Raw genomic sequence first — 26,516 nt, 5'->3', positions numbered from 1 at the left:
TCCTGCTCACAGTGTTCAGCTAGATCCGTTCCTGTTATCTTCCTACTGACAGGCAGGCTTGTCTGGTTACAGTATATAAAGCTACTTGAAGAAAATTACAGGTGTTCTATCCCAGCTTAGTGCAGCTACAGGCCATTAGTATGTCTGGAAGGCCAAGAAGGAGAGGCAGACAGTCACAAGCCAATAAGAGAGGGCAAGCAGGCTCTGTGTCTAGTGCTGGTCGTGGAGACGGTGCATCCTCATCAGCACGTGGCCATGGGACACGCTTGGCCTTTTTTTCGGCAGCTGGCCGTGTTGAGCCGCAACATGCGGAAGACTTGGTCGAGTGGATGACCAAGCCGTCCTCATCCTCCTCATCCTCTCTCACCCATGCCCAGGGTGCTTTGTCTGGCAAAGCAGCGGCCTCTTCCCTCAGCTCAATGTCATCAGTGACTCCTTCCCTAGCTCCACCATGTCCTCATGAGGATTCCCTCGAACTGTTTGACCACAGTGTTGGGTACATGCTCCAGGAGGATGCCCAGCGTTTGGAAGGCTCTGATGACGATACTGAGCTCGATGAAGGCAGTAACATGAGCACGGACAGAGAGGGTGCCCAAGAAGGACAGCAATCTGGCAGTCATGCTCCCCCTGCTGCAGCATACTGCCAGGTTTGCTCCAGTGATGAGGAGGGAGGGGATGATGAGGTCACTGACTCAACGTGGGTGCCTGATAGGAGAGAGGAGGAGGAGGAGGAGGAGGAGGAGGAGGAGGCGGCGGCACATCACCAACGAGGCAGGATGCCCTCCAGGGGCCAGCCTAAGGGCAGCACATTGACTGCATCACACCCCAAAGCTCCACATGTGCAGGGCGCTGCAGTCTCTGCACGTTATTCAAAAAGTTCTTTGGTGTGGGCCTTTTTTGAGACGAGTGCATCAGATCGCACCGCTGCTATTTGCAACATATGTCTCAAGCGTATCTCGCGTGGCCAAAACATCTCCCGCTTGGGTACCACATGCTTGACCAGACATATGTTGACCTGCCATGCAGTTCGTTGGCAAGCGTATCTAAAAGACCCACACCAAAGAACAAAGAGGATCTCTCCTTGCTCCTCATCAGCTGAGATTTCCAACCCCACTAGACCTTCAGTCCTCTCTGAGACCTGCAGTGAGAGGAATGAAGGTGTAGAATTAGGTGTGTCACAGCCAAGTACTTGTGGGCAATCTGCTTTTGGTACACCGACGTCAGATTGTACCAGGCAAATTTCCCTGCCCCAGCTGCTGCACCGCCGAAAGAAGTTTGCTCCCAGCCATCCACATGCCCAGCGGTTGAATGCTAGCTTGGCAAAATTGCTAGCACTTCAACTGCTGCCTTTTCAGTTGGTAGACTCTGCCCCCTTCCGTGAGTTTGTGAAATGTGCGGTTCCTCAGTGGCAGGTACCCAAACGCCACTTTTTCTCACGGAAGGCGATTCCGGCTCTCTACCGGCATGTGGAAGGCAATGTCCATGCCTCGCTGGACAGGGCGGTCAGCGGTAAGGTGCATATTACCGCTGACTCATGGTCCAGCAGGCATGGACAGGGACGTTACCTAAGTTTCACGGCGCATTGGGTGACTCTGCTGGCAGCTGGGAAGGATGCAGGACAAGGTGCAGTAGTGTTGGAGGTTGTTCCGCCACCACGCCTCCAAAATGCTGATTGTGACACACCTCTCTCCTCCACCCCCTCCTCTTCTTCTTCCTCCATGGCCTCTTCCTCGGAACCAGCGGTGCTCCGTAGGCGTTCAAGGGGCTACGCAAGTACGCAGGCCAAAAGATGCCATGCGGTGCTTGAGCTGGTGTGCTTGGGGGACAGGAGCCACACTGGGGCAGAGGTTCTGTCAGCTCTGCAGGGGCAGGTTCAGAGGTGGTTGACGCCACACCAACTTAAGGCAGGAATGGTGGTTTGCGACAATGGCACCAACCTCCTCTCTGCCCTCCGACAGGGACAAATGACCCATGTGCCCTGTTTGGCTCACGTCCTTAACTTGGTGGTGCAGCGGTTCTTGGGCAGGTACCCGGGCTTACAGGATGTCCTGAGGCAGGCCAGGAAAGTCTGTGTGCATTTCCGCCGGTCATATAATGCCAGTGCTCGGCTGACGGACCTCCAAAAGGAGTTTAACCTGCCCAAGAACCGCCTAATCTGTGACATGCCCACCAGGTGGAACTCAACGTTGGCCATGCTGCAGCGGCTGCACACGCAGCAGAGGGCCATCAATGAGTACCTGTGCGACTATGGCACCAGGACAGGGTCAGGGGAGCTTGAAATCTCAGATCCCTTCAAAGACTGCCTATGCTGATGCTGAGTGACTATCCCTGAGTAATTATCCTCTTCCTCCTCAATCATTACGCTGATAGCTTGTAAGAACATTTTTGGTTCTGGGCGCCACCACCAGTGCCTAAGGCACAATTTTTCAGCCCCTGTTTAACAGGGGCGTGTAATTACAATTTTTGATGCAATACTTTGCAGCAGGGCTCGTTCCTGCATTCCAACTAGAGTGTCTGTGAGGGGTTGCAGTGTTGTGGCACCAGCACCAGTGCCTAGGGCCCAATTTTTCTGCCCCTGTCTAACAGGGGCGTGTAATTACAATTTTTGAAGCAATAATTTGCAGCAGGGCTCGTTCCTGCGTTCCAACTAGAGTGTCTGTGAGGGGTTGCAGTGTTGTGGCACCAGCACCAGTGCCTAAGGCCTAATTTTTCAGCTCCTGTTCAACAGGGGCATGTAATTACAATTCTTGATCTAATATTTCACAGCAGGGCCCTGTGAGGGCTTACAGTGTTGTGGCCACAGCAACACCTAAGGCCCAAATTTCTGCTGAGTATATAGGGCAGGACCCTACTTTCAAACATCTAACTTACAAACGACTCCTACTTGCAAACGGAAGGAGACAACAGGAAGTGAGATGAAATCTACCCCTAGGAAGGGAAATTCTCTCCTGTAAGAGTTAATATGGGAAAACAATTTCTCCTTTCCACTGATGCTTTCCAATCCTTGTTCCACAAAAAAACCCAAATTTTCAAAAAACATTTTTCATTGGGACAAAAAAGTGAGGTGAAATCTTCTGAAGAGGAGGAAAGACAGCAAAACAAATGTCACAGGGGTGATAACCCTTCCCTATGTTTTCCAAAAAGCTTAGAAAAGATTTTTTGGCTGGAGCTAAACACGTTAAAAATGTTCAAAATTACAAACAGATTCTACTTAACAACAAACCTACAGTCCCTGTCTTGTTTGCACCGCCTGTATACTGCTGTTCAGAGTATATAGGGCCTGGTGGCCCCACACCTTTCCTTATTTTAATTTGGGTGCGGGGTTCCCCTTAATATCCATACAAGACCCAAAGGGCCTGGTAATGGACTGGGGGGTACCCATGCCGTTTGTCTCACTGATTTTCATCCATATTGCCATGACCCGACATGACATTAAACCCGCAAGCAGTTTTAAATGAGATTTTTTCCTTTAAAAATGACATTTGGTGCAGGGACTGTTCTAAACATGGGAAACACGCGTCACTTTACAGGCATACTATAGACACCCCCCAGGTACGATATTTAAAGGAATATTTCACTTTTTTTTTTTTTACTTTAAGCATCATTAAAATCACTGCTCCCGAAAAAACGGCCGTTTTTAAAAGTTTTTTTTGCATTGATACATGTCCCCTGGGGTAGGACCCGGGTCCCCAAACCCTTTTTAGGACAATACCATGCAAATTAGCCTTTAAAATGAGCACTTTTGATTTCGAACGTTCGAGTCCCATAGACGTCAATGGGGTTCTAACGTTTGTGCGAACTTTCGGTCCGTTCGCGGGTTCTGGTGCGAACCGAACCGGGGGGTGTTCGGCTCATCCCTACTCTTGCAGTATGTCCGCAGTCTCTGGTAATCTCTTGCAGTATGTCCGCAGTCTCTGGTAATCTCCTGCAGTATGTCCACAGTCTCTGATTGTCTCCTGCAGTATGTCCACAGTCTCTGATTGTCTCCTGCAGTATGTCCGCAGTCTCTGGTAATCTCCTGCAGTATGTCCGCAGTCTCTGGTAATCTCCTGCACTATGTCCGCAGTCTCTGATTGTCTCCTGCAGTATGTCCGCAGTCTCTGGTAATCTCCTGCAATATGTCCGCAGTCTCTGATTGTCTCCTGCAGTATGTCCGCAGTCTATGGTAATCTCCTGCAGTATGTCCGCAGTCTCTGGTAATCTCCTGCACTATGTCCGCAGTCTCTGATTGTCTCCTGCAGTATGTCCGCAGTCTCTGGTAATCTCCTGCAGTATGTCCGCAGTCTCTGGTAATCTCCTGCACTATGTCCGCAGTCTCTAATTGTCTCCTGCAGTATGTCCGCAGTCTCTGGTAATCTCCTGCAGTATGTCCGCAGTCTCTGATTGTCTCCTGCAGTATGTCCGCAGTCTCTGATTGTCTCCTGCAGTATGTCCGCAGTCTCTGATTGTCTCCTGCAGTATATCCGCAGTCTCTGATTGTCTACTGGAGTATGTCCGCAGTCTCTCATTGTCTCCTGCAGTATGTCCGCAGTCTCTGATTGTCTCCTGCAGTATGTCCGCAGTCTCTGATTGTCTCCTGCAGTATGTCCACAGTCTCTGATTGTCTCCTGCAGTATGTCCGCAGTCTCTGAACCTCTCCTGTAGTATGTCTGCACTCTCTGACACTCTCCTGTAGTATGTGTATTAATGTGCCCCTTTACTTGCTCAATTATTTGGGATTGCTCCACTGCTCAGTGAGAGGTAATGATGTGCATTAACCTCTAGCAACCAATCAGCGAACAGTAGTGATCTGCTTTAATCTCTAGCAACCAATCAGTAACTGGTAATGATGTGATGTAACCCCTAGCAACCAATTAGTGAGCGCTAATAATGTACATTACCTCTAGCAACCAATCGGCAAGCAGAAATTATGTGTTGTAAACTCTGGAAACCAGCCAGTGAGCAGTAAGGATAGGCTGTAACCTCTGGCAAACAATTGCAATCGCTGCGTGATCTGCTGCAGTAAACTGATTTTGAGTCTACCTGCTATTTTTTGTATGTCTCAGAATGGAGGGGGGGGGCAAGAAAATGTTTGCCCAGGGCCCAATCAAAATTAAAGACGGCCCTGAGATAGACGTTCCGGCTGGACTGACCCTTTAACTACTTCCGGACCGCCGCATGCCGATGTACATCCAACTTTTGCCGGCGGATATCGTTGTTATAGTAGCAGCTAGCTGCCATAACCCCGGTATCCCCGTTTTCGTGCGGCAGTCGGCTTTCTGATAAAAGTGGTCCCTGCGGCAGGTTCGCCGCAAGATCATTTTTATCGGTGGCGGGAGAGGGGGCCCCCCTCCCGCCGCGATCCGGTGCCCTCCGCCGCTTACCGGAGCCGTCGGTAGCGGGGGAGGCGATCGCGTCCTTCTCAGTGCTGTGCTTGGAGACGAGTGAGGCTAAGATGGCGCCCAGTCGTCTCCATGACACTGCTGGGCGGAAGGCATATTTTTTTCAATGTCATTTTTTTAAATTACTTTTTTTTTTTTTTTTTTGCATTTAAGTGTAAATATGAGATCTGAGGTCTTTTTGACCCCAGATCTCCTATTTAAGAGGTCCTGTCATGCTTTTTTCTATGTTTACATTCCTTGTAATAGGAATAAAAGTGACACATTTTTTTTTTTTTTTAAACAGTGTAAAAATAAATAAAATAATGTAAAATAAATATTTTTTTTTAAAAACCCCCTGTCCCAACGATCTCGCGCGCAGAAGCGAACGCATACGCTAGTAGCGCCCGCATATGAAAACGGTGGTCAAACCACACATGTGCGGTATCGCCGCGACCGGTAGAGCGAGAGCAATAATTCTAGCCCTAGACTTCCTCTGTAACGCAAAACACGCAACCTGTAGAATTTTTTAAATGTCGCCTATGGAGATTTTTGAGGGTAAAAGTTTGACGCCATTCCAATTTTGAAGCGTGACATGTTGGGTATCAATTTACTTGGCGTAACATTATATTTCACAATATAAAAAAAAAAATTGGGCTAACTTTACTGTTGTCTTATTTTTTTATTCAAAAAGGTGAATTTTTTCCCAAAAAAGTGCGCATATAAGACCGCTGCGCAAATACGGTGCAAAAAAAAAGTATTGCAACGACCGCCATTTTTTTCTCTAGGGTGTTTGAAAAAAAAAAAAAATATATAATGTTTGGGGGTTCTAAGTAATTTTCTAGCAAACAGTTTTAAACATGTAAACACCTAAAATCACCTAAAATCCAAAACGAGGCTGGTCCTTAAAGTGGTTAATAAATCAATCTGAGGGACGCAGGTCACATGATCACAGTCACTGTATAGCAGGGGTAGGGAACCTGGGGCTCTCCAGCTGCTGCAGAACTCATGCCTCTGGGAGTAATTGGAACTGCCAGCCTTGCAATGCCTCATGGGAAATGTAGTTCCACAACAGCTGGAGGTCCCCCAGGTTGCCTCCCCCCTGTTGTATAGAGTGTCGCCGCTTCCGTTAAATGTAAATAGTAACAAATCTGTGTCACGTCAAAAGTTTTACGTACAAATAAACCGCGTGGGATCGGCCTACCACTGAGATTCTACATCCTACAGCACCCCAACCGCCTACAGGTTCCAGCATGCTGTGGGGTACCTGGGAATGCTGGGACTTGTAGTCCCCCCTATGTGGGTGGAGGACTGCGGCTGATCCCGTCATAAAAAAAAGCAAAAAAATCAATAAAAAATAGTTTTGTAGGTCAAGTCTGTAAAGTATGATGTGCAATATGGCTTAGACTGATAGATTACTGATCTGTAGATTTTGTACACATTGTAGAATATGAAATGATATAGAAACGATTTTACCATAAAGTATCTAAATTGTGTATCTAAATGACCCGATTAAACTTTACAAGTGTGAAGAGATCCTGTCTGCCGGTGTCTCTTTGTTCTAAAATACAGAAGTGATCAGGAACTGATTTATAAAAAAAAATTAAAACAAAATGAATCCCCGCTCTTTCGACTGCAACAACTTTTTAACGACTTGACCTCCGGAAGGTTTTACCCCCCCCCCTCCCCCCCTCTTCATGACCAGGCCATTTTTTGCTATTCAGCACTGCACTACTTTAACTGGTAATTATGCGGTCATGCAACACGTACCCAAATGAAATTTGTATCATTTTTTTTTTTTCACACAAATAGAGCTTTCTTTTGGTGGTATTTATTCACCAATGGGTTTATATTTTTTTTTTGCTATGTAAATGAAAAAATATCCAAAATAAAAAAATGTTTCTTTGCTTCTGTCATAACATTTAGCAAATAAATAATCTTTTTTCATAAATTCAGGTCAAAATGTAATCTGCTACATTCCTTTGGTGAGAATTACCCAAATCAGTGTATTCTATTTAGTCTGTAGAAAATGGATAGAGTCCACAAACTATGATATACCGTATTTATCGGCGTATAACACGCACTTTTTTCCCCCTTAAAATCAGGGGAAAATCAGGGGTGCGTGTTATACGGCGATCCCCGCTATTATGTGATCTATCGGAGCGATCGCTGCGATTGCCACCGACATTCACATAGCGTGTAGTTTTAAATATGGCGCCGCGGAGTTCGTAGGGACTCGGCGGAGCTGAACGAGCGTCGCCGAGAACACAGTGACTGGGCGGAGCCGAGATACACATAGCCGAGGGTTCTCGGCTCTTCTCGGCGCCGTTCACAGTCACGCCCAGTCCCACCATTGGACCTGTGTTATGTCCATCATAGGGACTGGGCGTGACTGTGAACGGCACCGAGACAGAAAAAAAGGTTCATTACTAAATGTATACAAAATGTAATAAAAAATGTTTTTTTTTTCTTTACTGTCACCAGTCCATATTTATTATCACTAACACACAAGTCATATGATGACATTGTACTGCACTGGTGACAGTATGTAAAAAAAAAAAAAAAAAACTGATTTTATTTAATTTCTTTATTTTTCAAAAAATTGAGACAAAAAAAATGACAATTTAAAAAAAAAACTCGCCGTGCCTCTTACTAAATACCTCGGACTGTCTAAATATCTGTCTGCTTTCCGAAAAGGGGGTATTTGGGGGATATTTTTACAGTCCTTGGCATTTTCGGGGTGTTGAGAAATTAGATAGTCCATCAGTTCATCAAGATTGATCAATCAAAAATATTCAAGATATCAATCGATATTCAGATATACCGTATTTATCAGCGTATAACACGCGCCGGCGTATAACACGCACCCCAAGTTTAGGAGGGAATTTTAAGGAAAAAAACTTTTGGGAGGGAAGTTTAAGGAAAAAAAAAAAAAAACTTACATTAAAATGCCCATCAATGCAGCCTCATCAGTGTTCATCTGCAGCCTTGCCCCAGTGGTCAGTGCAGCCTTGCCCCCAGTGTCCATTACATGATCGCCGCCGACATACACAAGTTTAGTGTGTAGTTTTAAATATGGCGCCGCGGAGTTCGGAGGGACTCGGCGGAGCTGAACGCCAAAAACGTAAATGTATTTTATTGGGATTTTATGTGATAGACCAACACAAAGTGGCACATCATTGTGAAGTGCAAGGAAAATGATAAATGGTTTTAATTTTTTTTTTACAAATAAATATGTGAAAAGTGTGGGGGGTACATTTGTATTCAGCCCCCTTTACTCTGATACCCCTAACTAAAATCCAGTGGAACCAATTGCCTTCAGAAGTCACCTAATTAGTAAATAGAGTCCACCTGTGTGTAATTTAATCTCAGTATAAATACAGCTGTTCTGTGAAGCCCTCATAGGTTTGTTAGAGAACCTTAGTGCACAAACAGCATCATGAAGGCCAAGGAACACACCAGACAGGTCAGGAATAAAGTTGTGGAGAAGTGTAACCGCTTTCCGACCAGCCGCCGTCATTATACTGCAGCGGGTTGGCTCTTCTGCGCTAACCGCCGTAGGTGTATGTCAGTCTTTGCACAGGAGATAGTTGGCGCGCCCTGCGGGAGCGTTGCCCGTGGGTCCGGAGGACTTGATGGTCGCCGGCGACCCGCGATCGTTATGCACAGAGGCAGAACGGGTAACTGGCGATTCCCTGTTCTGCCAGATGACATGTCAGAGATCTTCTGTTCCCAGTGATCTCTGTCATGTCCCTTGCAGCCCATCCCCCCTACAGTTAGAACACACCAAGGGAACACACTTAACCCCTTGATTGCCCCCCCCCCCCCCAGTGTTAACCCCTTCCCTGCCAGTGCCATTTATACATTGATCAGTGCGTTTTTTATAGCACTGATCAATGTAATAATGTCACTGGTCCCCAAAAAAGTGTAATTTGGGGTCAGATTTGTCTGCCGCAATGTCGCAGATCACCGCCATTACTAGTAAAAACAATAAATAAAAGTCCCTAAATCTACCCCATAGTTTGTAGATAACTTTTGCGCAAACCAATCAATTTACACTTATTGCGATATTTTTTTTTTTTTATATTTTTTTTTTGGGGGGGGGGGGGATATGTATTATATCAGAAATTTAAAAAAAAAATTTTTTCAAAACTGTCAGTCTTTTTTTGTTTATAGTGCAAAAGAATAAAAACTCCAAAGGTGTTCAAATACCACCAAAAGAAATCTCTATTTGTGGGAAAAAAAGGACGTCAATTTTGTTTGGGTGCAGCCGCCGCAGGACAGCACAATTGTCAGTCAAAGCGACACAGTGCCGGATCACAAAAAATGGCCTGGTTAAGGGGGCAAATCCTTCCGGGGCTGAAGTGGTTAAAGCAGTGTTAGGTTATAAAAAAAATATCTCAAGCTTTCAGAAAATGGAAAGAATATGGCACAACTGCAAACCTACCAAGACATAGCCGTTCAACTAAACTGACCGGCCGGGCAAGGAGAGCATTCATTAGAGAAGAGCCAAGAGGTCCATGGTAACTCTGGAGGAGCTGCAGAGATCCACAGCTCAGGTGGGAGAATCTGTCCACAGGACAACTATTAGTCGTGTTCTCCACAAATCTGACCTTTATGGGAGAGTGGCAAGAAGAAAGACATTGTTAAAAGAAAACCATAAGAAGTCCCATTTGTAGTTTGTGAGAAGCCATGTGGGGGACACAGCAAACATGTGGAAGAAGGTGCTCTGGTCAGATGAGACCAAAATTGAACTTTTTTGCCTGAATGCAAAACGCTATGTGTGGGGGAAAACTAACACTGCACATCACCCTGAACACACCATCCCCACTGTGAAACATGGTGGTGGCAGCATCATGTTGTGGGGATGCTTTTCTTCAGCAGGGACAGGGATGCTGATCAGAGTTGATGGGAAGATGGATGGAGCCAAATACAGGACAATCTTAGAAGAAAACCTGTTAGAGTCTGCAAAAGACTTGAGACTGGGGCGGAGGTTCACTTTTCAGCAGGACAACGACCCCAAACATACAACTAGAGCTACAATGGAATGGTTTAGATCAAAGCATATTCATGTGTTAGAACGGTCCAGTCACAGTCCAGACCTAAATCACATTGAGAATCTGTGGAAAGACTTGAAAATTGCTGTTCACAGACGTTCTCCATCCAATCGGACAGAGCTTGAGATATTTTGCAAAGAAGAATGGGCAAAAATGTCCCTCTCTAGAAGTGCAAAGCTGGTAGAGACATCCCCAAAAAAACTTGCAGCTGTAATTGTAGAGAAAGGAGGTTCTACAAAGTATTGACTCAGGGGGGCGCCATACAAATGCCCCCCACACTTTTCACATATTTTATTGTGAAAAATGTTGAAAACCATTTATCATTTTCCTTCCACTTCACAATTATGTGCCACTTTGTGTTGGTCTATCACATAAAATCCCAATACATTTCTGGTTGTAACATGACAAAATGTGGAAAATGTCAAGGGGTATGAATACTTTTTCAAGGCACTAATACTTGGGGGTTCTAAGTGAAAAAGTAAAAAAAATTGCCCCAGCAGGCAGCAAGTGGTTAATATGTTACAAACAGAATTGAATAAGGTCCCCTTTGCTGGCTAGAGATCTGTGGTAGATGCTCCACACACCACAAGTGAACAGTTCAGATATATTTTAATAGGTCGAAGGAGGAAACCAACATTTTTTTTCGAGGCCCCAACATAGCCGGCTGCATCAGAGTTTCCAGACCGATGACACTGCCTATGGACAAAGTTGCACGATTGGTGGTATTTAGACCAGTACAGTCTCAGGCACAGGGGTCTTCTTTATTTCCTAGCAGTGACGCTGCACTGCGGTGATAAGGATTCTTTCCTTGGCCTCCCTCTTCTGCCATTGGCTGGATGTGTGCAGGCCGAGCCTCGTACTGAGGTTATAAGCGGAAAGAGGCTCCATGGAGATGGGCCAGGAGTTTGGAGGTCTTTGGAAAAGCCTGAAGGCTGCTGAAGAAAACAACCATCATCTGCATTCAGGGAAGCGTCCTTCAATAACTGGAAGAGAAACAAAAGATCAGGTATTCAGAAAGAGATTTCTTCCAATCAGAAAACGTAATTTCCTGTGCATTCACTGGGACAGGAAATCAGGGTGAATGTTCCCAATGGGGACACAAACACCAATAGCAATTTTGACAGAGGTTCTAACCCCCTGGTGCCCAACTGGTGGCCCTTTGGCAGTTCAATGTGCAGCCCCTGGGCCCCTGCCAACTGTGTTTGTATGTTCTTGCCTAGACTGACTTCCAGCAGTTAAAGGCCAATTGAACTTTTAGTTTAAATCTGCTAAATACATGTCAGGTTCATAAAAGCAAAAGGTGTGCACAGCCTGAGTAGAAAAGCCAGTCCCCTGCCAGCATGCTGCAGAGTAGCACCCATGCTCTCTGTATGCGGAAGCAGCTGCCTCTCTGCACATGCCCACCCCCCCCCCCCCTGAGTCAGACCAGGAGCTCTCCAATCAGCAGGGAGCAGGAGCTTTTCAATTGAGAGGCTTATAGGGGTTGTGTTGAGCCTCTGAAGACCACAGCAAGGGTGCCACTCTGCAGCATGCTGGCAGAGGACAGGATTTTCTACTCAGGCTGTGGCTGCTTTATAAAAAAAAAGAAAAAGAAACACAACTGTAAAACTTTGCGCATCTTTTGGGAAGTAGCAATGTGGGTAGGTGACAATGACAAGGAAATGGCACCAACATCCCTGTAGATAAGTGTAGACAAGGGAAATTTTTGAGGGTGCCGGCAAAACAAGAAGAAGTCATTTCAATACTCCGCAATATGTATAAAAAAAATGACAAGATTTTTATTGCTACATACAAGACAAAGTTAAAAGTTTTTTTTTGGTACAGTGGAACCTCGGATTGCGAGTAAAGCGGTTAACGAGCGTTTCGCAATACAAGCACTGTATTTTAAAAAAACGTAACTCGGTTTATGAGTGTTGTCTCGCAAAACGAGCACAATTCAGGCCAAAGCGGTGGGCAGTACCGCTTTTGGCCTGAGGTGGGGGGGGGCGCCGGAGCCAAGCAGAGCCGAACGTCCGGAAATGCACGGAAAGGCCCCGAGTACAGCACGGCTGACCTCGGCAAATCTCGGGTAGGAAGTCTTTCCGAGGTTTGCCGAGGTCAGCCGAACTGTTCTCGGGCCTTTTCGGCCGTTTCAGAGGCTCTCCAGCCTCCCCCCCCCCCGCCTCTGCCCGCATGCGGTATTGCATCCCATTGAAGTCAATGCGGAATGAATTATTTTCGTTTCCGTTGACTTCCATGGGAAAACTCGCTTTGATATGCGAGTACTTTGGAACACGAGCATTCTCCTGGAACGGATTATGCTCCTAATCCAAGGTTCCACTGTATAAGTTATGTGCACATGTACAAGGAAACATCTAGAATTCAAAGCAGATGACAACATTGAATCACTCGGCAATATCATTGGAGTGATTGTCCCGACATGTTTCGCCACTCTGGGCTCATCAAGGGATGTTTTAAAGAACAATTAGATGTAACACTGCATAGAACGAAAGAAAATTAAAAACATTACATTGACTTAGAATACAATACAAAAAAAAAAATAGGAAATAAAAATAATAATGGCACGGTAGAGTCGGCTGTCGACTACCACGCCCATCACCAATCGCTCACCCATATGAGGATCTTTTGCCTGCGACTCAATGTCAAGAAAAACCGTCACTGGGTAGTGCACATAGGGAGACGCCAAATAGGGCCCGAAAAAATTGTTCGCCTGGAATCTAGCCAAAGGAGTAGTGCAAAAATGAATAAATGAAAATATCCTAAGTGAAATATAAATCTACTATAAAAAATAATTTAAGTGAAAGGGAGTGAGGGGAGGGGGGGGAGAAAGGACTAGGAAAAGGAAAATAAGGGATGGAAGATGACAAGTAGGGAAGAAGGGGGGAGGAGAGGGGGAAAGAAAGGATGGAGGGAAGGAGGGGGATCTTTTATTTTGATGCACCTGAAATGCATTTAGCTGATTTTAACTGAAAGTTCAATTGGACATTAAATGCCCAAATTCTCTGACCATCTCCTGTATCATGTCTGCAGTCTCTGACCATCTCCTATAATATGTCTGCAGTCTCTGACCATAACCTGTACTATGTCTGCAGTCTCTGACAATCTCCTGTATCATGTCTGCTGTCTCTGACCATCTCCTGTATCATATCTGCAGTCTCTGACCATCTCCTGTATAATGTCTGCAGTCTCTGACCATCTCCTGTATAATGTCTGCAGTCTCTGACCGTCTCCTGTATTATGTCTGCAGTCTCTGACCGTCTCCTGTATCATGTCTGCAGTCTCTGACCATCTCCTGTATAATGTCTGCAGTCTCTGACCATCTCCTGTATAATGTCTGCAGTCTCTGACCGTCTCCTGTAGTATGTAAAAGAAAAAAACTGCGCTGTTTCCAAACCAACAACTACAGCTGCAGCTCAAAGTGAAATGTACACAATCATAAATAGATAAACGTAAGGAGCTGCACTTCTCAAAAAACATAGTTACATAGTAGGTGAGGTTAAAAAAAGACACAAGTCCATCAAGGCCAACCTATGTGTGTGATTATATGTCAGTATTACATTGTATATCCCTGTATGTTGCGGTCGTTCAGGTGCTTATCTAATAGTTTTTTTTAAATTATCGATGCTCCCCGCTGAGACCACCGCCTGTGGAAGAGGATTCCACATCCTTGCCGCTCTTACAGTAAAGAACCCTCTATGCAGTAAAACTGCTTTTCTTCTAATTTTAATGAGTGGCCACGAGTCTTGTTAAATTCCCTTACGTGACGTAAAAGGCTGCCAGGGAACATCAGAAGGAGAGCGTAGCTGCACTGGACACAGCGAGTGAATAATAGAGCATTGAACCCTCACTGTGTTCTATTATAGAACTCCCAGCACAGCAGGGTATCAATATTATAATAAATCACACAGGCAGCACAGTAAGTGCTCGTTTAATTTTTTTTTTTTTTTTTCGTTTATCAGATCATTTCATTTAGATGCGGCATTCGTTATTTCAGAAAAATTCGTTACGTTCAGTTTGCCAAATTTGGAAGGAAATTCCAATACCTATAATTTAATAGTTTATAAATAATAATAATAAAAACTATAATAATGGTTAATAATTTAATTATGTTAGAAAATACGAAAAACAAAATTATCCAAATGTTTTTCGTTCTTTCGAATTTCGTTTTAGAAATTTTTTTTTTTTTTAAATTCAAATAGTCTTTCGTTCATTCAAAAGCAGAGCCATGATAGAGCCATGATAGGGATATGATAGAGATATTATAGAGCTATGATAGGGCCATGATAAGGCCATGATAGGGCCATAATAGGGATATGATAGGGCCATGATAGGGATATGATAGAGATATGATAGAGCTATGATAGGGCCATGATAAGGCCATGATAGGGCCATAATAGGGATATGATAGAGCCATGATAGGGATATGATAGAGCCATGATAGGGATATGATAGAGATATTATAGAGCCATGATAGGGCCATGATAGGGATATGATAGAGATATTATAGAGCTATGATAGGGCCATGATAGGGCCATGATAAGGCCATGATAGGGCCATAATAGGGATATGATAGGGCCATGATAAAACCATGGTAGGGCCATGATAGGGATATGATAGAGCCATGATAAGGCCATGATACAGTGGCGTAGCGTGGGGGGTGCAGGGGGTGCCGTGGCCCCGGGCGCGACATTTAGGGGGGCGCCAGTATGTGCCACTGGCTGCCTCCTCCTAATTTCAAATTCCTGTGTACCCTGCGCTCCGGCCGCCATGTTAAGTGTCCGGCGCCCTGTGATTGGGCGTATGGGGGTCATGTGAGGCGTAGGGCTGGCCTGTCCTCGATCGCTCCTGAAGTCCCGCCTCCGCACATGACCCCCCATACGCCCAATCACAGTGCGCTGGACACTGAACATGGCAGCAGGCAGAGCGCAGGGGAGAGAAGAAACAACGTGAGCCGCCGCTGTCTTCTCCTCCTCATCCGGACTGATGCAGGCCAGGATAAGAGGTGAGTGAGACTCCCTCGTGAGAGTCTTGTTACTGGCCGGGGGGGCGGCGGGGTGAGAGAGAGAGACTGTAGGCAGGACAGTATAGTGTAGTATAGTGGTCAGTATAGTGGACAGTGTAGTGTAGTATAGTGGTCAGTATAGTGGACAGTATAGTGTAGTATAGTGGTCAGTATAGTGGACAGTGTAGTGTAGTATAGTGGTCAGTATAGTGGACAGTGTAGTGTAGTATAGTGGTCAGTATAGTGGTCAGTATAGTATAGTGATTAGTATAGTGTAGTTTAGTATGGAGGTCAGTGTAGTGTAGTGGTCAGTATGGGGGGCAGTGTAGTGGACAGTATAGTGTAGTAGTCAGTGTAGTGTAGTATAGTGGACAGTGTATTATGGTGGTCAGTATAGTACAGTATAGTGGTTAGTGTAGTATAGTAGTTAGCATAGTGGTCAGTATAGTGTAGTTTAGTATGGAGGTCAGTGTAGTGTAGTATAGTGGTCAGTATGGTGGTTAGTGTAGTGGACAGTATAGTGGTCAGTATAGTGTAGTGGACAGTGTAGTATAGTGTGGTGGTCAGTGTAGTGTAGTATAGTGGTCAGTATAGTATAATGGACAGTGTAGTGGTCAGTGTAGTGTAGTATGGTGGTCAGTATAGTGGACAGTGTAGTATAGTGGACAGTGTAGTGTAGTATGGTGGTCAGTATAGTGTTGTGTAGTATAGTGGACAGTGTAGTATGATGGTCAGTATAGTGTAGTATAGTGGTTAGTGTAGTATAGTATAGTGGTTAGTATAGTGGTCAGTATAGTGTAGTTTAGTATAGAGGTCAGTGTAGTGTAGTGGACAGTATAGTATAGTGGACAGTGTAGTGTAGTATAGTGGACAGTGTAGTGTAGTATAGTGGACAGTGTAGTGTTGTATGGTGGTCAGTGTAATGTAGTATAGTGGACAGTGTAGTATAGTGGACAGTGTAGTATGGTGGTCAGTATAGTGTAGTATAGTGGTCAGTGTAGTATAGTGGTCAGTGTATAGTGGACAGTTTAATGTAGTATAGTGGACAGTGTAGTATGGTGGTCAGTATAGTATGGAGGACAGTGTAGTGTAGTATAGTGGTCAGTGTAGTGTAGTATAGTGGACAGTGTAGTATAGTGGTCAGTGTAGTGTAGTATAGTGGTCAGTGTAGTATGGTGGTCAGTATAGTGTAGTATAGTGGACAGTGTAGTGCAGTATAGTGGACAGTGTAGTGTAGTATAGTGGACAGTGTAGTATAGTGGACAGTGTAGTGGTCAGTGTAGTGGACAGTATAGTGGTCAGTGTAGTATAGTGGACAGTATAGTATAGTGGTCAGTATAGTGGTCAGTGTAGTATAGTGGACAGTATAGTATAGTGGTCAGTGTAGTGGACAATGTAGTGTAGTGGACAGTGTAGTTCTCAGTGTAGTGGACAATGTAGTGTAGTGGTCAGTATAGGAATCAGGTAGGTCAGTACTATTGTATTTGAAGGGACTCAGGGATAGGAAGTCCACAGGTTAGGGGGGGGGGGGGCGCAAATTACTTGCCTTGCCCCGGGTGCTGACAACCCACGCTACGCCACTGCCATGATATAGCCATAATAGAGCCATGGTAGGGCCATGATAGGGATATGATAGGGATATTATAGAGCTATGATAGAGCCATGATAGGGATATGATAGAGATATTATAGAGCTATGATATAGCCATGATAGGGATATGATAGAGCCATGATAGGGCCATGGTAAGGCCATGATAGGGATATTATAGAGCTATGATAGGGCCATGATAGGGATATGATAGAGATATTATAGAGCTATGATAGGGCCATGATAAGGCCATGATAAGGCCATGATAGGGCCATAATAGGGATATGATAGGGCCATGATAAAACCATGGTAGGGCCATGATAGGGATATGATAGAGCCATGATAAGGCCATGATATAGCCATAATAGAGGCATGATATAGCCATGATAGGGATATGATGGAGCCATGATAGGGCCATGATAGAGGCATGATATAGGCATTAATATAGCCATGATATAGCCATGATAGAGGCATGATATAGCCATGATAGGGATATGATATAGCCATGATAGGGATATGATATAGCCATGATAGAGGCATGATATAGCCATGATATAGGCATGATATAGCCATGATAGGGATATGACAGAGATATGATAGAGCCATGGTAGGGCCATGGTAGAGGCATGATAGAGGCATGATAGGGATATAATAGGGCCATGATAGGGATATGATAAAGCTATGATAAGGCCATGATAGGGCCATGGTAGAAGCATGATAGGGATATGATAGAGCTATGGTAGGGCCATGATAGGGATATGATAGAGCTATGATAAGGCCATGATAGGGCCATAATAGGGATAGGATAGGGCCATGATAGGACCATGATAGGAATATGATATAGCCATGATAAAACCATGGTAGGGCCATGATAGGGATATGATAGGGCCATGATAGAGGCATGATATAGCCATAATAGAGGCATGATAGGGCCATAATAGGACCATGATAGGGATATGATAGAGCCATGATAGAGCCATGATAGGGCAATGATAGAGCCATGATAGAGCCATGATAGAGCACCTGCTTACTGTGCTGTCTGTGTGATTATTGCGACATTCGTTATTTCAGATAAATTCGTTACGTTCGGTTTGCCAAATTTGAAAGGAAATTCCAATACCTATAACTTAATAGTTAATAAATAATAATAACCTATAATAATAGTTATAATTAAAATAATAATAATAAAAACTATAATAATGGTTAATAATTTAATTATGTTAGAAAATACGAAAAACAAAATTATCCAAATGTTTTTCGTTCTTTCGAATTTCGTTTTAGAATTTTTTTTTTTTTAAATTCAAATAGTCTTTCGTTCATTCAAAAGCAGAGCCATGATAGAGCCATGATAGGGATATGATAGAGATATTATAGAGCTATGATAGAGCCATGATAAGGATATGATAGAAATAGTATAGAGCTATGATAGAGCCATGATAGGGATATGATAGAGATAGTATAGAGCTATGATAGAGCCATGATAGGGATATGATAGAGATAGTATAGAGCTATGATAGAGCCATGATAGGGATATGATAGAGCTATGATAAAACCATGGTAGGGCCATGATAGGGATATGATAGAGATATTATAGAGCTATGATAGAGCCATGATAGGGATATGATAGAGATATTATAGAGCTATGATAGGGCCATGGTAGGGGTATGATAGAGCTATGATAAAACCATGGTAGGGCCATGATAGGGATATGATAGGGATATGATAGAGATATGATAGAGCCATGATAGGGATATGATAGAGATATGATAGAGCTATGATAGAGCCATGATAGGGATATGATAGAGATATGATAGAGCTATGATAGAGCCATGATAGGGATATGATAGAGATAGTATAGAGCTATGATAGAGCCATGATAGGGATATGATAGAGCTATGATAAAACCATGGTCGGGCCATGATAGGGATATGATAGAGATATTATAGAGCTATGATAGAGCCATGATAGGGATATGATAGAGATATTATAGAGCTATGATAGGGCCATGGTAGGGGTATGATAGAGCTATGATAAAACCATGGTAGGGCCATGATAGGGATATGATAGGGATATGATAGAGAAATTATAGAGCTATGATAGAGCCATGATAGAGATATTATAGAGCTATGATAGGGCTATGATAAGGCCATGATAGGGCTTAATAGGGATATGATAGGACCATGATAAAACCATGATATACCCATGATAGAGGCATGATATAGCCATGATAGGGATATGATAGGGCCATGATAGGAGGCATGATATAGCCATGATAGAGGCATGATAGAGCCATGATAGGGCCATGATAGAGGCATGATATAGCCATGATAGAGGCATGATATAGCCATGATAGGGATATGATAGAGCCATGATAGAGGAATGATATAGCCATGATAGAGGCATGATATAGGCATGATAGGGATATGATAGAGATATGATAAAGCCATGGTAGGGCCATGGTGGGGCCATGGTAGAGGCACGATAGAGGCATTATAGGGATATAATAGGGCCATGGTAGAACCATGGTAAAGCCATGGTAGGGATATGATAAGGCCATGATAGGGCCATGATACAGGCATGATAGGGATATGATAGAGCTATGGTAGGGCCATGATAGGGATATGATAGAACTATGATAAGGCCATGATAGGGCCATAATAGGGATATGATAGGGCCATGATAGGACCATGATAGGGATATGTTTGAGCCATAATAGAGGCATGATAGAGCCATGATAGGGCCATAATAGGACCATGATAGGACCATGATAGGGATATGATAGAGCCATGATAGGGCCATGATAGAGCCATGATAAGGCACCTGCTTACTGTGCTGTCTGTGTGATTACTGTAATGCTGATGATCATAAGACGGTGAGATGCTGCTACTTTACACTTCATTTGGGTGAAGCAGTAAAGATGTGCAGCAGAGCTGCATTTTTACTGCCCTCCAAACAAAGCCACTTTAACCTCTTCCCGTCCAGCGATGTACCAGTACGTCTCTGGATTGGAAGGGTGATATCTCGGTCATCACTGCAGCAATGATATAATTTTTTAGCCCCAGCAATTCTGCACAAACTAAAAGTAATCCTAGTGGCTAAGAAGCCGCTGGATTATTTTTCCAGGCAGTGGAAGAGGGTCCCTCAACCACCACCTTTAAGATGGGACCAGTAGCATCCAGTTCCTTAGACACAGTGAGAGGGGTGGATGTCGTTCCTCCCACTGTGTGACGTCACAAACCAGGAGTGGCGAGAATTGTATCACTTCCGGTTTTGTTATCATGTAAACAATCCATTACCGGCCTGAACAAGCATCTGATCAGACTGATCTTGGTTTGATCAGGTGCTTTGGAGGCCAGAGGACAGATAAGAGGGTCTAAAAGACCCCAGATATCTCCATAAACAGGACCTGTCATGGCCTATACTATCACAAGGGATGTTGTACATCCCTTGTGAAAGGAAAGAACAAAGAAAAAAAAATGTAAAAGATACAGTGTAAGATTTTTTTATTTAAAAAAAAAAAAATACAATTTAAACTGCCCCCACTCCTTTGTGCAATTGCAAACACACACATATATGTAAATGGCAACAAACCTGCATTTTGTTTTGAGCCGAGGTCAGGGGTGGGGTCAAGGGTGTGGTTGAAAGAGGCCCCATCAGGTAGGCTGTGCGGAGGCCCCATGATTTCTAACAGCGGCCCTGGTGACTCGGCTCAGGTGCCCCCATAGCAAGCTGCTTGCTGTGTGGGCACTCAACAGGAGGAAGGGGCCAGGAGCACCGATGAGGGACCTGAGAAGAGGAGGATCCGGGCTGCTCTGTGCAAAACCAACTGCATAGAGGAGTTAAGTAAGCATGTCCTCCAGCCAATGTATGTCCTCCGACACCTGCTGATTAGCGAGGAGAGACACAGAACAGAGCTCTGCCTATGTAAACAAGGCAGAGCTCTGTCCTGTCAGTGGGGGATGTGCGGGATTTCGGTTCCCTGCAAAGCAGGGACCGATTGTATGATTGAGTGCTAAGGCTGCTTTCACACTGATGCGCTACAGTTTACCTGCACCGTGGGTTCAGCGCAGTGCGCCTGTGGCTTTCCTGTGGGTTAGCTGCACTTTGCCATAGAATTCTATTATATCCTGCAGGTGTGATGCACTTTCTGAAAGCACACCAAACCCACAGGTAATAACAGAAGTCTATGGCTCAGTACGGGTAATAATAGAAGTCTATGGCTCAGTACGGGTAATAATAGAAGTCTATGGCTCAGTACGGGTAATAACAGAAGTCTATGGCTCAGTACGGGTAATAACACAAGTCTATGGCTCAGTACGGGTAATAACAGAAGCCTATGGGTCAGTACAGGTAATAACAGAAGTCTATGGATCAGTTCAGGTAATAACAGAAGTCTATGGGTCAGTACAGGTAATAACAGAAGCCTATGGGTCAGTACAGGTAATAACAGAAGTCTATGGGTCAGTACAGGTAATAACAGAAGTCTATGGGTCAGTACGGGTAATAACAGAAGTCTATGGGTCAGTACAGGTAATAATAGAAGTCTATGGGTCAGTACAGGTAATAATAGAAGTCTATGGGTCAGTACAGGTAATAACAGAAGTCTATGGGTCAGTACAGGTAATAACAGAAGTCTATGGCTCAGTACAGGTAATAACAGAAGTCTATGGGTCAGTACAGGTAATAATAGAAGTCTATGGATCAGTACAGGTAATAACAGAAGTCTATGGGTCAGTACAGGTAATAACAGAAGTCTATGGCTCAGTACAGGTAATAATAGAAGTCTATGGGTCAGTACAGGTAATAACAGAAGTCTGTGGGTCAGTACAGGTAATAATAGAAGTCTATGGGTCAGTACAGGTAATAACAGAAGTCTGTGGCTCACAGGTAATAACAGAAGTCTATGGCTCAGTACAGGTAATAATAGAAGTCTATGGCTCGGTACAGGTAATAATAGAAGTCTATGGCTCAGTACAGGTAATAACAGAAGTCTATGGGTCAGTACAGGTAATAACAGAAGTCTATGGCTCAGTACAGGTAATAACAGAAGTCTATGGGTCAGTACAGGTAATAATAGAAGTCTATGGGTCAGTACAGGTAATAACAGAAGTCTGTGGGTCAGTACAGGTAATAATAAAAGTCTATGGGTCAGTACAGGTAATAACAGAAGTCTGTGGCTCACAGGTAATAACAGAAGTCTATGGGTCAGTACAGGTAATAACAGAAGTCTATGGGTCAGTACAGGTAATAACAGAAGTCTATGGCTCAGTACAGGTAATAATAGAAGTCTATGGCTCGGTACAGGTAATAAAAGAAGTCTATGGGTCAGTACAGGTAATAACAGAAGTCTATGGCTCAGTACAGGTAATAATAGAAGTCTATGGGTCAGTACAGGTAATAACAGAAGTCTATGGGTCAGTACAGGTAATAACAGAAGTCTATGGCTCAGTACAGGTAATAATAGAAGTCTATGGGTCAGTACAGGTAATAACAGAAGTCTATGGGTCAGTACAGGTAATAACAGAAGTCTATGGCTCAGTACAGGTAATAATAGAAGTCTATGGGTCAGTACAGGTAATAACAGAAGTCTATGGGTCAGTACAGGTAATAACAGAAGTCTATGGGTCAGTACAGGTAATAATAGAAGTCTATGGCTCGGTACAGGTAATAAAAGAAGTCTATGGGTCAGTACAGGTAATAACAGAAGTCTATGGCTCAGTACAGGTAATAATAGAAGTCTATGGGTCAGTACAGGTAATAACAGAAGTCTATGGGTCAGTACAGGTAATAACAGAAGTCTATGGCTCAGTACAGGTAATAATAGAAGTCTATGGCTCAGTACAGGTAATAACAGAAGTCTATGGGTCAGTACAGGTAATAACAGAAGTCTATGGGTCAGTACAGGTAATAATAGAAGTCTATGGATCAGTACAGGTACATTGCACCGCACCTGCAGATCAATGTGAAAGCAGCCCAGTGTAGCGAGTGCAGAGTGCAGATATCCCCATTGCTGTTTGATTTTTTATTAAAAACTGACCTCAATCTTCACTTCTTCCTCAGGATTCCTGCAGGTATCGTTGACGGTTGCTGTCCCCCAGGCGGGTATGGCTGGCGGCTGCTGCTGGCTGTCCCCCTGGATGAATACAGATGGTCGGTTTTGCTGGTACTTCTGGCGGGTATTGTGGATACTGCTGGTGGGTACTGTTGGCGGGTGCTGGTGGGTTTTGCTGGTACTACTGGTGGGTACTGTTAGCAGTTACTGCTAGCGGTTATTGCTGCTGGGTACTCCTGGTGGGTATCGCTGGCGGCTGGTGTCCCAGGCAGAGTACATTTGGTATCACTCCGCCTGTGACAGGAGCCGGCACTATACAGGACTCATTGGCTCTGCTCTCTACTGCAGCCGCATGCTTACTCTAGCGACGGCTCCATTCACACGATTCTCGGGGATGGCGGGTCGGAGAACCCGTGATCTGGGCTTGCTGACCGGCCACCCCAGAGCAGGAGGTGGCGGGTCACATCAGAGGGTTGCGTGGGCCAGCAGTTGGGCATATAATATTAGTAGTGATCACTGTATTGGTGTCACTGGTTCCCACAATGTGTCAGTCAGTGTCAGATTGTCCGCCGCAATATTGCAGTCCCGCTAGAAGTCGCTGATTGCCGCCATTACTAGTATGAATAAACAAATATAAAATCCAGTATATATCGCATAGTTTGTAGATGTGATAACGTTTCTATAAACCAATCAATTTACACTTAGGCCCCTTTCACACTGGGGCGGTTTGCAGGCGCTATTGCGCTAAAAATAGCGCCTGCAAACCGACCCAAAACAGGCGCTGCTGTCTCTCCAGTGTGAAAGCCCCGAGGGAGCGGTGCGCTAGCAGGCCGGGAAAAAAAGTCCTGCTAGCTGCATCTTCGGAGCGGTGGAGGAGCGTTGTATACACCGCTCCTTCACCGCTTCTTCCCATTGAAATCAATGGGACAGCGCGGCTATTCCACCGGCAAAGCGCCTCTGCCTTTCTCGGCCGCTAGCGGGGGGTAAAATCGCCCCACTAGCGGCCGAATACCCACGGTAAAGCGCCGCTTTACCGCCGATGCCCCCCCCGTGTGAAAGAGGCCTTATTGGGATATTTTTACCAAAAACATTTCGCTTAAATTGATGAAGAAATTTGATTTAAAAAAAAAAAAACAATTATTGGAAATGTTTTATAGCGGGAAGTAAAAAGATATAATTTTTTTTTTCAAAACTGTAGTTTTTTTCCTGTTTATGGCGCAAAAAATGTAAAAAAGCAGCGAGGTGATGAAATCCCACCAATAAAAAGCGCTATTTGTGGGATAAAATGATAGAAATGAGATTTGTGTACGGCGTCACATGACCGCGCCATTGTCAGGGAAAGTCACATGTGCGCTTCAAGAGGCGATTCTGCCGCCACTCATTATGACACCAAAGGGGGAACTTTGTCCCCGGAGGAGCCCAGAGCGCCCCCTGATGGGGGATCTATCAGACATTTTAGGGGGGGTTTAGCTGGGGCCCCCCTGATTCCATTCTGTATGATCAGAGGAGAGCAATACCCCCCCAGGGGAAACCCTTGGGACAGTCAGAGATTACATACATGATACAAGAGTTAGAGATTACATACATGACACACGGGACGATCATAGATTTTATATATATGACACATAGGACAGTCACAGATTACATACATGACACACGGGAGTGTCATAGATTACATCTATGACACACGGGACAGTCACAGATTACATACATGACACACGGGAGAGTCATAGATTGCATACATGACACAAGGGACGGTCAGAGATTACATACATGACACAAGGGACAGTCACAGATTACATACATGACACAAGGGACAGTCAAAGATTACATACATGACACACGGGATGGTCAGAGATTGCATACAAGACACAAGGGACAGTCATAGATTACATACATGACACAAGGGACAGTCACAAATTACATACATGACACACAGGACAGTCATAGATTACATACATGACACACGGGATGGTCAGAGATTGCATACAAGACACAAGGGATAGTCATAGATTACATACATGACACACGGGACAGTCATAGATTACATACATGACACACGGGACAGTCATTGATTACATACATGACACAAGGGACAGTCACATATTACATACATGACACACGGGACAGTCATAGATTACATACATGACACATGGGATGGTCAGAGATTGCATACAAGACACAACGGACAGTCATAGATTACATACATGACACAAAGGACAGTCACAGATTACATGCATGACACAAGGGACGGTCACAGATTACATACATGATCACGAGATGGTCACAGATTACATACATGACACAAGGGACAGTCACAGATTACATACATGACACACGGGACAGTCACAAATGACATACATGATCACGAGATGGTCTCAGATTACATACATGACACAAGGGGCAGTCACAGATTACATACATGACACACGGGACAGTCACAAATGACATACATGATCACGAGATGGTCTCAGATTACATACATGACACAAGGGGCAGTCACAGATTACATACATGACACACGGGACAGTCACAAATTACATATATGATCATGGGACGGTAACAGATTACATACATGGCGCAAAGAACTTGAGGTGCCCAATAATTGTTAATGGCGCCCCAAATGCGATGATCAGACGTGTGTTCTGTCTTGTGGAAAAGCTGCATGCCTTAAAAGTTTCTAAAGCTTCTATAATGTGTTTGTCACATATATGGCGGCCCATTCAAGTGAACGGGTTCCCCTATGTGCGAAATACAAGGAAATGTGATGAGGAATGTTTGTTATGTGAAGTATACAGGGATCTGAGGGATGGTATATAGAAATGTGATGAGGAATGTTTGTTATGTGAAGTATACAGGGACCTGAGGGATGGTATATAGAAATGTGATGAGGAATGTTTGTTATGTGAAGTATACAGGGATCTTAGGGATGGTATATAGAAATGTGATGAGGAATGTTTGTTATGTGAAGTATACAGGGATCTGAGGGATGGTATATAGAAATGTGATGAGGAATGTTTGTTGTGTGAAGTATACAGGGACCTGAGGGATGGTATATAGAAATGTGATGAGGAATGTTTGTTGTGTGAAGTATACAGGGACCTGAGGGATGGTATATAGAAATGTGATGAGGAATGTTTGTTGTGTGAAGTATACAGGGATCTGAGGGATGTATATAGAAATGGCTGGGCAGAGATTCCTGGCACATGGAGAGACATAGAGATGTCTTCAATGGCTTCTTGCTCAGCACTGCAGTGACAACTCTCTGCACTTCTAGGCTGGCTTCATATTCACCTCTCTCCAAAATCCTAAAGTTTTGTGACTTTGTTCCCCTCCCCCACTCACCCCCTCCAGCAGAAGTACTACTCCATCCAAAGCCTGGAGTTCAGTGACAGTATGATCTGGAGGGAGGGGGGGTCAGAGGTCAGGACTCAGGGGGGAGGAGCTGAACAAAGCTTCCT

At 44.4% G+C, this 26,516-nt stretch overlaps 1 long non-coding RNA gene across 1 annotated transcript; it reads right to left on the bottom strand.

Annotated features, from left to right (window-relative positions):
* Positions 1-11,006: 11,006 nt before the first annotated feature.
* Positions 11,007-26,467, bottom strand: LOC141147186 (uncharacterized). Its single transcript, XR_012245031.1, has 2 exons — positions 26,401-26,467; positions 11,007-11,397 (listed from the first exon to the last, which is right to left on the bottom strand). It is a non-coding gene; the product is annotated as an uncharacterized lncRNA (long non-coding RNA).
* Positions 26,468-26,516: the final 49 nt, after the last annotated feature.

This window comes from Aquarana catesbeiana, linkage group LG06 (assembly GCF_042186555.1).
Source record: "Aquarana catesbeiana isolate 2022-GZ linkage group LG06, ASM4218655v1, whole genome shotgun sequence".
NCBI classification, from domain to species: Eukaryota; Metazoa; Chordata; class Amphibia; order Anura; family Ranidae; genus Aquarana; species Aquarana catesbeiana.
This window is presented reverse-complemented; position numbering and strand designations above follow the sequence as displayed.